The following is a 14622-nucleotide window of genomic DNA, read 5'->3' as shown; positions in this document are numbered from 1 at the left end:
GAGTCCGTTTTATTAATCTCTCAGTGACACTCTGACTAGTTGTGGTTCAGATGATTTTTGTTTTTAGGGGGAGATTTTAATTGTACTCAGAATGATTCTTTGGACAGGAATCATGTTGAACCTCATGCTGCTTCGAAAAAGGCAATTAATGAAGTAATAAAAACACATGATTTGGTGGACGTTTGGAGGAGGTTGCACACTGAAGACCGACAGTACACCTGGGTGCATACAAGAGAAAATTTTATTTCTTTGGCTCGACTGGACAGGTTTTATTGTTTTAAACATCATTTTAGTGTTTTTAAGGCATGTAGTATTTTACCTGTACATTTTAGTGATCATTTTTTAGTGGTCTGCAGTGCTTTTATTGCAAAAACTGAAAAACGGAGTGCATACTGGCATTTTAACACCAATTTACTCAGTGATGCTAATTTCAAAGATGTTGTGGTTTATTTCTGGAAGGTGCATAGGGCTGAAAGGAACAGTTTTGTTTCTTTAAGACAATGGTGGGACTGTGGGAAGGTTAAAATCAAACAGCTCTGTCTACAGTACACTCTGAATGTCATGAGGGACATTACTAGATCAATGACGACTCTAGAGACTGAGATAGTGGAACTTTTAGGCTTGATTGAGTCCACAGGAAATCGAGAGCATTTTGAAGCCCTCACATCTAAAAAAGCTTTGTTAGCAGACCTGCTGGGCACCAAAGCCCAGGGAGCACTGGTTCGTTCACGTTTCCAGAGCATCAACCAGATGGACGCTCCGTCCAAGTTTTTCTTTGGCTTAGAAAAGACAAATGGGCAGAGCAGGTACATCCACACACTACAGTCAGCTGATGGGGAAGAAATCACGGAGCCTCGTGAGATCCGGAGACGGGTGGTGCAGTTTTACTCTGAGCTGTATAAAGCGCAGCATGTGGAGCATGAACAACTGTTTGAGTGTTTCAGTGAAGGCCTGCCCAGAATCTCTGGAGATGACCATCCTGAGCTGGAGGAGCCTCTGGTTTTGGAAGAGCTGCATGCTGCCCTGCAGGGGATGGATGGAGGGAAGGCCCCAGGTATTGACGGTCTTCCTGTCGAGTTCTACAAGACCTTCTGGAAAGAGCTTGGTCAGGACTTGTTAGATGTGTTCAATGAAAGTTTTGAAAATCAGACCCTGCCTCTGAGCTGCAGGAGAGCTGTAATAACTCTGCTGCCGAAGAAAGGAGACCTCCAGGACGTCAGAAACTGGCGCCCAGTCTCCCTCCTCTGTTCGGACTACAAGATCTTGTCCAAGGCTCTGGCTAACCGGTTGAAGCAGGTGATGGAGGAAATCATTCACCTGGATCAGTCGTACTGTGTGCCTGGTAGGTCCATCACAGACAACGTGTCATTAATCAGGGATGTTTTGGATGTCTCTAGTTCTTTGGGCACTGACCTTGGTCTCATTTCGTTAGACCAAGAAAAAGCGTTTGACAGGGTTGAGCACCTTTATCTTTGGAAAGTTCTGGAGCGTTTTGGTCTCAGCCCACGTCTCATTGCTATGATAAAAGTTTTGTACAGAGACATTCAGAGTGTGCTGAAGGTTAACGGGGGTCTGAGTGCTCCCTTCACAGTAGGCAGGGGTGTCAGACAGGGCTGTCCTCTGTCTGGGATGCTGTATACATTGTCCATTGAGCCCTTGTTACACAGAATCCGGTCCTGTATTCATGGTTTGGTTTTACCAGGTTTTAACACACCACACGTTTTATCTGCTTATGCTGATGATGTCATGCTCCTGGTCAGAAATCAAGCTGAAATTAATATTGTTGGAAATATTGTGTCTGAGTTTGGTCTTATCTCTGCTGCAAAAGTGAATTGGACAAAAAGTGAAGCTCTAGCAGTTGGAAACTGGTTTGGTGGTCTTCCGGTCCTGCCGGGGGGGTTGGGATGGAGAAATGATGGTATAAAGTATCTAGGTGTTTATCTTGGCAAAGAAGAAATGGTGAAAAGAAACTGGGAGGGCATGATAGAGACGATGAAAGGAAGGTTGAAAAAGTGGAAATGGCTGCTTGCTCAGATGTCCTTTAGAGGAAGAACTCTAGTAATCAACAACCTTGTAGCTTCAGCACTGTGGCATCGTTTAGCTTGTATGGAGCCACCTGCTGGTTTACTCTCAAAACTACAAGCAGTTTTAGTGGACTTTTTTTGGGACAGGTTACACTGGGTACCTCAGAGTGTGCTTTTTTTACCAAAAGAAGAAGGGGGGCAAGGCCTGGTACACCTAGCAAGCAGAGTGGCAACTTTTCGATTTCAATTTGCACAGAGATATCTGACTGGTTTTAAATACCCAGTGTGGAAAGAGTTTGCAAGCAGCATTTTAAGGAGAGCAGACAGGTTAGGACTTGACACTGCTTTGTTTTTAATGGATGTTGGTTATTTAAATTTGTCTGTATTGCCTGATTTTTATAAGGGAGTTTTTAAGGCCTGGCACCTTTTTAAGAAGAGACGGTTGGAGCCGTCAGTCTCCCTGTACTGGTTACTGAACGAGCCTCTGATCGGTGGATCCACAATGGACATACAGGACAGTGGTACACCAGGCCTCCATCACACGCTCTGTTCTGCTGGCGCTACAACTCTCAGACGGATAGTGGATGTAGCTGGACCTGGTTTTATGAACACTGAGGCTGTGGCTGCACTAATTGGACTAAAATCTGTGCGTCACGTGAGGAACATTCTGAATGGTTGGACTAACAAACTAACAGCAGCAGATAATGAGCTGTTGAGGATGTACTGGAAAGGTGAGGAAGCTCCGGACGAAGAGGACCCTTTTCCAGAGTTGGGACTGGTACCCAATCTTGACTGTTGTTCTAGTCTATTGTTGGATGTCAGGCATCAGAAGGTCCCAGATCTGCACACGGTGACGGGTAAAATGATTTACAGGTGTTGTGTGAAGGTGTTGTGTAAAAACAAGTTAAATGGTAGAAGTGACACGGTGTGGAGGGAGAAACTGGGGGTTAGTAACGCTGTGAAGCCCACCTGGAGAGTCTTTTACAAACTTCCTTTAAAGAAGCGTACAGGTGACTTACAGTGGAGAATATTACATGGGGCTGTTGCAGTGAATTCTTTTATCTCTGTGATTAATCCCTCTGTCTCTGACGGCTGTCCTTTCTGTGGGCTGCTGGAAACTGTTTTTCATTGTTTTTTAGAGTGCAGCAGACTGGGCGAACTGTTCAATGTGTTGGGGTGCTTGTTTGCTTCTTTTAATGAAGTGTGGTCTAACACTGCTTTTGTTTTTGGAGCAGGTTACAGGAAGACCAATGCAACAAAGTGGCAACTGTTAAATTTTATTTTAGGAGAAGCCAAACTGTCCATATACTTGAGTAGGAAGAAGCAGGTAGAAGGACGGCTGTGTGGAGACGTAGTCCCTGTGTTCACCTCTCTGGTCAAAGCCAGAGTGTTAGTGGATTTTAAGTTCCATCAGCTGATGAATAGCTTGGATGTGTTTGTACGTCAGTGGTGTTATGATGATGTCATCTGTTCTGTGGTGGATGAAGAAGTAAGTTTTAGTCATGTTTTCAGCTAATTTGATGTTTTTATTCGTGTGGAAGGTTTTTCTTTTTTCTAAATGTCAACCGGTTTTGATTCTCTGACTTATTGAGTGTTGCTATGTTTGTGAATCAGTGATGTTTTATTAAAGTGGTTTTTAAAAAGTCAAAAAAGTCTCTCTCTCTCTCTCTCTCTCTCTCTCTCTCTCTCTCTCTCTCTCTCTCTCTCTCTCTCCTTCACCCCAACCGGTCGAGCCAGATGGCCGCCCACCCTGAGCCATGGTTCTGCTCGAGGTTTCTGCCTCTTAAAAGGAAGTTTTTCCTTGCCTCTGTCGCCTAGTGCTGCTCTCAGTGGGAACTGTTGGGCTTCTGTAAATATCATCACAGAGTACGGTCTAGACCTGCTCTTTTATGAAAAGCGCTGTGAGATAACTGTTGTTGTGATTTGGCGCTATATAAATAAAATTGAATTGAAATTGAATAGACTGAGAGGACAACAAAGCACAACATCAGCTGTACAGACAGCAGCAGGAACTCTGAAATATGTCCCATTGTTCCATCTAACAGAGACAGTGTTGTCTTTGGTGTCTCTACAATCAACAGCACAACTGACTGTTTATTAAATCACTGAGTATTATTGTCAGATGGACTCAATCAAATCTTTATTAAAGTTAGAATCAGATGAGTCCTTGATTATTTTCAAGGCACTTGATGATCTGAACCAGGATCTGCCATCCACACAGTGTAATGAATTATGGCATCTTCCTCCTTCCTGTTAGGATGGACCACATTCAAAGTTTGTGTTCAGCAGAGCTGATTATAGGGATTTTATTTCTAGAACTGCTGCTTCCAGTATCTCTCTCCTTTACTTTTATTTATGTTTAGCCAGAGGTGGAAAGAGTACTAAAATATTCTACTTGAGTAAAAGTACTAGTACTGATGGACTTTTACTTAAGTACAAGTAAAATTACTAGTATGAAAATCTACTCAAGTAAAAGTAAAACGTTGCTCATTTAAAATTTTCACAGGGTAAAAATTACTTAGTTACTTTTTAACCTCCTATAAATACTATCCTTATAAATACTGACTTCCATTTTAGTTTGGTTGACAGATACTTTGCCAAAGCAAGGCAGCAAAACAACAATTTTTTCTTGGCAGGACAGGGAAAATGGGAAACACTGGACTGTATGTACAGTCATGTCCCTATTTACATTTAAACAGGTGGTTTTAATGGGACATCATGAGCCTTAGCATAATTAATAACTAGTTAAGTATTTCATTTATTTTACCTTTAACAGGAGGAGAGAGGCCAGAGACACCAGTAATGTTATTGTTCATTAATGTGTTAATAAAATAACTTCCTTTATAAATCTTTTATTGAGTCATTTTAACAGAAACAATAACGTCAAGTTAACATTACACACTTAGTTATGTTGAAAAATAAGGATGATGGCTTGAAATGTCGTACAAATATGCGCTGTCCTTAACCAGAAACACAGATGTGTTGAACTAACTGACATTTTTAGAGTACGGTGGTGTTTTATTGTTGGCACAGTGAAGTTGGACAAAGTGAGTGTGTATTTCTTAAAAAGTTCAAATATTTGTTAATTGTAACTCTCAAGTATTCTAGACCGAGACCCTACACTCATAGCAGAAGATTCACCCAGTTGTAGTTATTGACTTGTGTTTGTGTTAGATAACAAATCGTCGCTGTCGGGCACAAACCTTCTATGTCCCAACTCGTGATTTTTCAGGAAATTTAAAAAACCCTGTGTTTTTATTATAATTGAACACGGCATCATTGAGAATCACAAGCTGTTTTTATACTTTGTATTGGTAAAATATTTGTAAAAACCCCAGACAGACGTAAAGGGTAACCAATAACACTGATTTATTAAAAATAAAAATGATTAAATGTGGAGATTGGAGGTTTCTGCCCGACAGCGATGAAATTCATCAGGTGTTCAGATTTGTGCACATTTTGTCCATGACTTCAAATTTTTCAGAGTGTGTTAACTGTCTGAACTCCACGCCGCTTCCTCTTCCCTGCGGTCCAGGTCCAGCCCAAACTCTAGGACCGGACCAGGATCCTGAGGCCCAGACCTGGGGTTAAGGGAATGAAGCCGTTGCTGCAGCAGATCCGGATGTCGGCCATTATTGCTGAAAAACCGCAAATTACAGAGCGTAATGTCCAAAACCTCAGACTTGGAGGAAATCTGAATTCAGTCTGAGAGCGAGGAGAAGAGGCGGGGTGGACCCTGGGGAAGGACCAGCCAGACGCACACACACCAGCGAGTGAGTCTATAACAGACTATGACAAAATAATGCTCGCAATAACACACATTAAAGCTAAAAATGACATTGCAAAAGATTTAGCAAAATGGTGGGTTAATGTGGAATTTCTATTGCAGAACCGTATAGAAGGTTCTTGTCGTGCAGACTGGATGACACTGTGACTAAATACTAATTTTCATATTAGAGAACTGTCCCATTAACTTGATGGGATGCGATCTTATTATTTATTTTTGCATTGTTCTGACCGAACATCCAGAGAGGTTAAAAGTTACGAGACTGCAGTTTCCATTTCAAATGGTGAAATACAGTCAGGAGGCACTAAGTTATGTCTGAGTGGGCTCTGGCGCCATCTAGTGTGTCTCCTGTGGCACCACAACTGATGACAAGTGTTAATGCACGCAACACACAGGCCTCTGAATATGAACCGAATGACTTCCTATACTGCAGAGCACACTGTTGTGAATGACAGGATGAGAAATTAGGACAATTATGGACAGTCAAAAGATAAAAACACTGTGTTTACAGCATGTTAATTGGGTTTCTCTCTCTCCTGCCCAGTCTCAGCTGTTTCAGGGGTTTCTGACCGCATATGGCGCTCTCTAAGCCTGCTGATGGAGGGATATGGGCGGAAGGTTTCACACCTGCAGTCGGCTGACTGACTACAGGCCCTTAAAGTGGGATCCAGGAACACTGTAAAGTAAAGATGGTGATGGATACGAGGCTGTATTGACACACTCTGCTCTGCTTAAGAGAAGAAGCAGTTCCAGTAACATCAATGGCCACAAGTAGGGCTGGACGATTAATCAAGAAGTTGGAATAAATGTGGTCTGAGCTCATTAGAAATCCTATTTAGTGGAGCTAATTATTTTCAGGAGCGGGACCACACATCAACCACGTCATCGCCAGCATTTCCATAAATACCCACACGTCCCAGTTCCTTTTCTTTGCTCTCGTATTCTCGTATTTTTTGCGTTATCCTCGACAGTTCTGATAAATGTATAATGTCACTGTTATGGCATCTTGTTATGCATTTATTTTTGATACTGTCTCATAAATCAAATAAATTTAAAATAAATTTAAAAAACACCTCAAATCCCTCCACAGACCCACTCTTTGATGTTCATTCAAGGCAACAAAAGGATCTCTGCTCCCCTAAACACAGAAACCTGGACTGTCTAAATGATGATGCATCTCTTTGCTCTGGCTCAGATGTTAGATGCTGCCCTACGTGACAGAACCGCTGGTCCAGATGATTTCCTGTTGTAATACTTCAACAATCATAAAAAATAATATAATCGAAATAAGAAATAAGAACATTATTGTGTCGCATACCATTTGGCAGTGATGCTCTGCTTTAGTCTGGTGTTATACATCCAGCAGACCCCTTTCCTTTACAGTGGTGCACTCTCACCCCTCCTTAAAAGCCCAAACTCCCTTTCAACATGTTGTGGCATGTTTAGTTCAGCTCGAGCTAAGATGACTTATGGGTTATTACTGCTGTAACTACCAGTCACCTTTGTTATCTTAAGCTTACACCATTTTAAACTGCGTAAGTTAGCCTAGCGGTTAGCTGGCGTGTCATCTAACAACTTACTCATACTTAACAAAATGCTAAACCAGGTGTGTTCACTGTGTCTGCGTCTTTAAACATAATACCGGATTTATACTTCTTACACACTGTTTGTTTAAGTAACTGCATCTCAGACCTGTTGAATTTCAGCGTTATGTGCAGTGAGGTAGGGTGGGCTACATTTCTGGGGAAGCCAAGTGAGACAAGATGTCCTTATAGGAGACAAAACAGCCAATTATGTAATAAGGTGTGCTGATACAGTGAACTTTACATAAAATTGGATCATACATTTAAGATGCACTTGCATTTACTGATTTTCTCACCGTATGCTGTCTAATAAGTCTGTTTTATTTAATCCCAGTATCCATTCAAAGGAGGCCTTTGTCTCCTGCCAGGCCGTTAGTCTGAATAAGAACCTGTTATTTAATGTGCCTGGTAAAATAAAGGCACAGTTCCATCAAATGGAAATATTCTTCATGTCTTGTGCATCATTTAAGACAAACTTCCACAATAAAAGTCTGGAACCAGCAGAAGATCTGTGGCCCGAATATGATCACAGACACGTGACTGTCAGGTCAAATTAAATCAACATGATGGCTGACTCTTTTTTCTAGATGGGGGGAAAACATGTAAACATTTATAGGCGTACTCTGTGCTTTTAATACCTGCTGCTGCCACAGAGAAGAGATCCTCCCCAAATATTATTCCCAACTACCAGTATTTATTTATTAAGTGAGCATCACATCAACATGTTGTTGTTATATTTCTAATTTCTTCTGTATTAACGGAGACTAAAGAGGTTTGCAGGCTACATTCACAACACACAGTTTTCCTTCAGTGGCTTTGTGTTTGCATCTGTTTGGGCTGCTCATTAATGCAGCTGAATAGCCAGCTGATGTCCACATGTTCAGCTCTCTGCCTCCTATTCAAGCTGATCACCTGAAGAGAGGTGAAAATGCGCATCAGTCGCCTTTTCAAGCAGCTGATCCCCATTTGAATAGAGAGCCGACCTGGACAAACACACGATGGCCCGTTAAGTGAACAAACAGCTTCACTGTGATGTTAATGATGTGTTTGGACTCTCTTAGCTGCCGAGAGAAGCAGCAGATGTTTGTGAACAAACTGTCTGTTTCATCTGATTTCACCATTTAAACAGTAACCGTAATATAGCTACTCCTTTGTGGCCCGGGGAGAAAGTCCCAGACTCCCTTCAACAATCCTGCAGTTTAGTGACTTGTTGAGTTAGAGGACACTTTAGAAACTTTGTGAAACGCTGTCTACGACTAATTCTTAATGATTCTGCCTTCCTGTAAATTCAACATTAAATGTAACACATGAAGTTATTTCTGTCTTTGTTGTACAAAAAGCTTCAGCAGGATATTTTCATGAGCCTCTGATGTGATAATAACAAGCGCTTCATTAAAACTCTGCTCTGTGTGAAGCACACTCCCTCATACACATCAAATATGATCAGCTGGTTTCAGGAAACCAACTAACTAAACTTCATCTTCTGCCTGAAATCAAGGAGCCATGTTTCTAAACGGCCTTAGCGACAGTAACTAAGGGGCGGGGCGAGACTCCGTGACATCGCGAGAACACTCCGCGGGATCCCGCAGCGCTCCTGTATCTCAGCCTGAAGAGCTCCGATACCAGAATCCAGACTCAGTCCAGGACAACACGGTCCACCAGTCACAGCGGAGACCTGCAGGACGATGGAGAACCAGAACCCGGACCGCAGGAGCCAAACAGCAGCCTCGTGCTCTGATAGCGCCGATGTTCAGGTCAGTGTTCATGACTTCATCACGAGACTAAAGACACGAGGAAGAGTCTCGAGGGTCCGTGTATCATCCGTTCATTCTGTTGTTAGAGATCAGAGCCTGAAAACCCGCTCCAGGGTTTGTGTTGACGTGGTTTGATTTCCAAAGTGTCTCCGTGGTTCCTGTTTTCATCTTCAAGATGGCGTTTCTCTTTTCTTTGTTCTGTGGGTTTTTCGCGCGCGGCGCATGCGCGGTGCGGCCCGTGTTGTGTCGGGAGCGCGCAGAACAAACAATGATGGTGAAAATGAAGCAGAGTCATTATATTTGCTCGTGTGTTGGTGAGTTTCTCTCAGTGACAAACAGTCTGCCTGCATTATTGTTCTCTAAGTAGTATTTGTAATAGTATTAGCAGTCTGTATAAATATAATATAAAACTCCAACACAACATGTCGCAGCAACATTGCTCTTGTGGTTGAGCAAAACCACTTTTTTAGACTGAAAACTGAAAAATAATTTATTCAGTCTGTACAGGACGGAGCTGCAGGCTACGTCAGTTTAGTTTAAGTTTGTACCTGATGTTCTGTAGGCAGTAATAAAATCCAGCTTCCAGCTAAAGTTAAGTTACAGAGCAGCTCTGTAGCTGCTGTAGAAGCTGCTCAGTCTGAAGGGGAGATGTTGGCTAACTTAGCGCTAACCGGCTTCACTTTTCCAGCAGCTGGGAAACAACAGACTTTTCTTGGTCTTGAGAAGCCGACACGCTGTAACAGACACCGTACATTTACTGGCAGAATATTTTCCTCCGCTCGCGTTCAGCGTCACTTTCTACCGCTCGGACAAAGGGAAACTCAATATTTAGGTGGCAGGTTAATAATAATATAATAATGGGTGGTGATGGCGCAAAGACGCCTCCCTTTGGTGAGAGAGTCCCGGGCTCAATCCCCCCACTGTGACCCATCCACCATTGTGTCCCTGAACAAGATAGATATGCTGTCAGGCATTCAGTGTTGCTTTCTGATACGTTTTCTCCTGTAGATCGACTTTTACAAATTTGTTAATTTGTCATTATACAGCACAAGGTTGTAAAACCAAACAAACGTTTGTAGTCCCTTCATGCTACACACACATAAATTAACATGTACACGTGGTCCGTTAAATTTAAGTATTTCTTCATCGTCGTGGTAACGTTACACCGCGTGTCATCTAACGTTTCATATTTTCTGTTTAACGGCCACATATGAGCAAGAAAACAGCTGAAACTAACAGTACAGCTAATGTGTGACTGTACAGTCTGAGAGTCCTTTCAGGTGTTCACTGATGCAGACATTTGGTTATCATACTGAATTACTAAAATTTGTCTTATCGTTATGTACAGGCCTGGTGTTTGGGGAAGTAACCTCTTTAAATGTGCATGTAGCACCTTTTCACCTCGAATTTAAATGAATTCATTTTAATTCTGAAACCCTTCTGATCAGGCCATAAAGTGCAGCTCACAGTCCCAAACAGAGCCGCCTCAGATTTTAAAATGGCTATTTTGCTAAACTCGGCCAACGTTCCCTCTCTCCCACAGGCACGATGACGACGGACCCGTCTATGAATTGAATGGTTAGGATCATAAACGCCGCAGCACAAGTCTGTCACAACCGCTATCGGTGTCAGAGACAGAAGAAAACAACAACTCTGTAATGTTACCGTCCATTCACCGTAAAACGAAACTTATGTTGCTTCGGCAACAGCACGACAGCATTTAACTGAAATCATGACTGATTGTTGAGTTGAAGCCAAAGTCAGCCCTCAGCTGAAAATGTGACCACGTGCGTTTGTTGTTCTCCTTTTTTGGCCCGTGAGTTGTAACATCGCAGTCAGGAGTTATCTGGATGTCGGGGAGCTGCACTTTTTTAACTCTCCTGCAGCTCCCTCTGTAGCTCAGACGATCCCTGCTACCTGCGTGTGCTAATCCATCCTTTCACCCAGATTCTCTGTCTTGTAGTATAACTTGCAGCTGTCTTGTTGTTGGTCTGTTTGCTGTATGACACACTATGAATTTCCGAAAGGACTAATAAATATCACCTATAAACGTGCACAGCTGATCCCGTTATGGTTGTTGAAATAATCTATGGAAGCTTTGAACACTAAAATCATTGTTAGCTGCAGCCCTACTGAGCTCACGCAGAGATCAGAATCAGTTTTATTTCCAGATATGTGTACATATATACGAGGAATTTGACTCAGGATTGTACATTGCTCACGATGTGCTTACTTTATACAATAATAATAAAAGTATAGACAACACTAATATACACACTATGAACAAAACAATATAGACATATTGACGAATAGTGCAGTAATCAGAGTGCAAAGGATGCAAGAGTGAACTATTATTCTCATTATGTACATGTTGAAGGTGGATATGAGATACAGGTACACATACATGTACACAGTGTGATGGAGCATAGTGCAAATGATGCTGGAAAAAATAAATAAGACCTATGACCTGAGGTAGGTGTATTTGTATACAGTATATACAATATGATGTAGTATGAACAGCACTGAAATAGAGAATGGTGGATAAATAAATAATAAGTGGAAACCAGTAAACAGGTGCTGATTAGAGACAGAGTCAATGGGTTATTGCACAGGAATTGTTCCTGACACTGTGAGTTAGAAATCAGCTGTTCATCAGAGTGATGGCTTGTGGGAATAAACTGTTGGTTTTGGCGTACAGTGCTCTGTAGCGCCTTCCAGAGGGGAGGAGCTGGAACAGGTTGTGTCCGGGGTGAGATGGATCTGCAGTGATGTTTCCTGACTCTGGAAATGTAAAGTCCTGAATGGAGGGCAGGTTGGGACCGATGATCTTTTCTGCAGTCCTGACTGTCCGTTATAGTCTGCTCCTGTCCATTTTGGTGGCAGATCCAAACCAGAAAGTGATGGAGGTGCAGAGAACAGACTGGATGATGGCTGTGTAGAACTGGATCAGCAGGTCCTTAGGCAGGTTGCGCTTCCTCAGCTGATGCAGGAAGTACATCCTCTGCTGGGCCTTCTTGGTGATGTCAGTGTTGGGCTCCCACTGCAGGTCCTGGGATATAGTGGATCCACAGCAGACACAGGCTGTTGAGTATGGTGATGGGGGAAGAGTGAGGGGGCTCCTCCTGAAGTTGGCAGGGGGTCCAGCAGGGGCCTGTAATGTTCTTCAGGAGGGCCAACACCAGTCTTTCAAAGGACTTCATGACTACAGATGTCAGGGCAACAGGCCTGTAGTCATTTAGTCCAGACATGGAGGATTTTTTGCCACGGCAAAGCAGGTGAAGGGTAGAAGAGATGTTTCTGCCTGCTTTGTCTGTAGTTTATTTGGCGAATTGTTACGAAGAAGCTAAAACTAAAGCCGTCAGTATGTCTATTTATTTTTATAAAGCGCTCATTCATAACTAGGGGTATAACAGTACATGTATTCGTACCGGACTGTTTCGGTACAGGACTTTCGGAGCGATGCACATGTGCACCGAATGCAATCTTTAACGTCATATATTAGGCTGGTTTTGTGTGTGAAACATGCGTAAAGTCAGAGTTTCCACACGGACATATTAAGTGACGGACCCAATCTCCGCCTTGCAGCGCTACACAAGCAGCACGCTTTAGCCCAGCACCTTGCAAACTACCGGCTTGCTCATGGCCAGTGCGGGGAAGCCAGAGCTTGAAGACCCTCCCTTATTGTTAAGGTCTCCTGTTTGGGAAGACTTCGGTTTCCAAGTGAAATACAACGACAGACAAAGACAAGTCGTTAAGACCAAAGCAGTGGGCCGACATTTCTCAGTAGTGATTGGGTATGTTTCTGGCAGCACGTCAAACTTGTGGACAAATTTTGAGAATATTTTATTTAGTAGAGAACTTGGTGGTAGTCTGCAGCGGTATTTTATTTCTTATTCTTTTTTATTTTATATAATTTATTCTTTGTGGAATTTGAAAGTTTACAAAGTTCATAATAAACCAGCAGCAATTGTTCATGTTTGCAGTTTTTTTCCTTACTGTACCGAAAATAAGCCGAGGTACGTACCGAACTGTGATTTATTTTTTATTTTATTTTATTTTTTGGTGTACCGTTACACCCCTATTCGTAACAGATATCTAATTGTACTTTTCAGACAGAGCAGATCTAAACCAATGTAATATTACAGTCAGGTCGCTCTGTGGCTGCTTGTGTAGCTCGTTACGACGTCAAAGCTCGCTCCCCCATGACATCACACTTACTGTGTTTCTCTCTGTTGATACAGAGAAGGAGAAGAAGAGATGGACTCAAATGTCACCGCTGTCAGCACTGTGACAAATCCTTCACAACATCTAGATATTTGAAGATTCATCAGAGAGTTCACACTGGAGAGAAACTGCACAGCTGTGACCACTGTGGGAAAACTTTTACTCAATCAGGTAGCCTAAAAGACCACCTACGTGTTCACACTAGAGAGAAACCGTACAGCTGTGAACACTGTGGGAAAACTTACACTACCTCAGGTGCCTTAAAAATGCACCAACGTGTTCACACCGGAGAGAAACCGTACTGCTGTGACCAGTGTGGAAAAACTTTCAGTCGATCAGGTGCCTTAAAAATCCACCAACGTGTTCACACTGGAGAGAAACCGTACAACTGTGACCAGTGTGGGAAAACTTTCACTCAATCATTTGAACTTCAAATCCACCAACGTGTTCACACTGGAGAGAAACCCTACTGGTGTGAACAGTGTGGAAAAACTTTCACTCGATCCGATCACCTAAAAAGCCACCAACGTGTTCACACTGGAGAGAAACCATACAGCTGTGGCCTATGTTGCAGATCTTATACAGACATGAGAACCCTTAACAGTCACAAATGTATTCACAAAGCATCAGTGTGACAGTTTTCACCTGTTATCATGCGACTGTGCTGGACTAACATCATGTGATGACGGCTGAGGAAGTTTTATTTGGAAAGAGCATCAGTCCAGAGGTTTTATCAGCCAATAGCAAAATGAAACTACAGTAGCCAGGTTTCAACCAGCAGAGGGCAGTCAATGCATTTTTATAGCATTAAATGTTAGGTTTGAGACGATTACCGGTTTAATGATAAACCGTGGTAAAATTCCTGACGTTATTATTGACGTACACAGTTTAATTACCATGATAACCGTGTTCGGTTGCAACACAAAACTCACGTCAAATACTGTCCAGCATCAACCAATGTAAGAGACAGTCTCCCAGAAGCAGGCACAGACAGTGAAGATATATACTGCCCTAAAGGATTATTAGGAACACCAGACTAATACTGTGTTTGACCCCCTTTCGCCTTCAGAACTGCCTTAATTCTACGTGGCATTGATTCAACAAGGTGCTGAAAGCATTCTTTAGAAATGTTGGCCCATATTGATGGATAGCATCTTGCAGTTGATGGAGATTTGTGGGATGCACATCCAGGGCACGAAGCTCCCGTTCCACCACATCCCAAAGATGCTCTATTGGGTTGAGATCTGGTG

At 42.6% G+C, this 14622-nt stretch overlaps 1 pseudogene; it reads right to left on the bottom strand.

Moving 5' to 3' along the window:
- LOC119912628 overlaps positions 1-14622 on the bottom strand; it is a 337535-nt pseudogene that overhangs the window by 254312 nt on the left and 68601 nt on the right.

The sequence above is a fragment of the Micropterus salmoides genome, unplaced genomic scaffold, assembly GCF_014851395.1.
Source record: "Micropterus salmoides isolate LMB-PRFRI ecotype aquatic unplaced genomic scaffold, ASM1485139v1 Ms_hic_scaffold_2, whole genome shotgun sequence".
Classification (NCBI taxonomy): domain Eukaryota; kingdom Metazoa; phylum Chordata; class Actinopteri; order Centrarchiformes; family Centrarchidae; genus Micropterus; species Micropterus salmoides.
Note: the sequence above shows the minus strand (reverse complement) of the source record. Positions and strands in the feature narration are given on the sequence as shown.